We start from the raw sequence: 310 nt of genomic DNA on the forward strand, positions 1-310 counted from the left end.
CAAATTTGCGGAGAGGAAATGAAGGTGATAGAGGGGGGAGGGGGGGGGCACAGAGAGATGAACAGAAAGAAACTTTGAAGAGCGAACGGAGTACAACTGCGAGAGAAAAAGGGATAGAAAGAAACTGAGAGACAGAGTGCGAAGAACGAGAGCAAGAGAGCCGCGGAGAGAGAGAGAGAGAGAGAGAGAGAGAGAGAGAGAGAGAGAGGACGGACGACGCGTACGTTACGTACGACGAGTAGGTACGTAACTACTATACTACGACCAACTAACGAAGGAGGACGGACGGACGGAAGTAGGTCGGTAGTTA

Source organism: Atta cephalotes, assembly GCF_000143395.1.
Source record: "Atta cephalotes unplaced genomic scaffold scaffold00009, whole genome shotgun sequence".
Classification (NCBI taxonomy): Eukaryota; Metazoa; Arthropoda; class Insecta; order Hymenoptera; family Formicidae; genus Atta; species Atta cephalotes.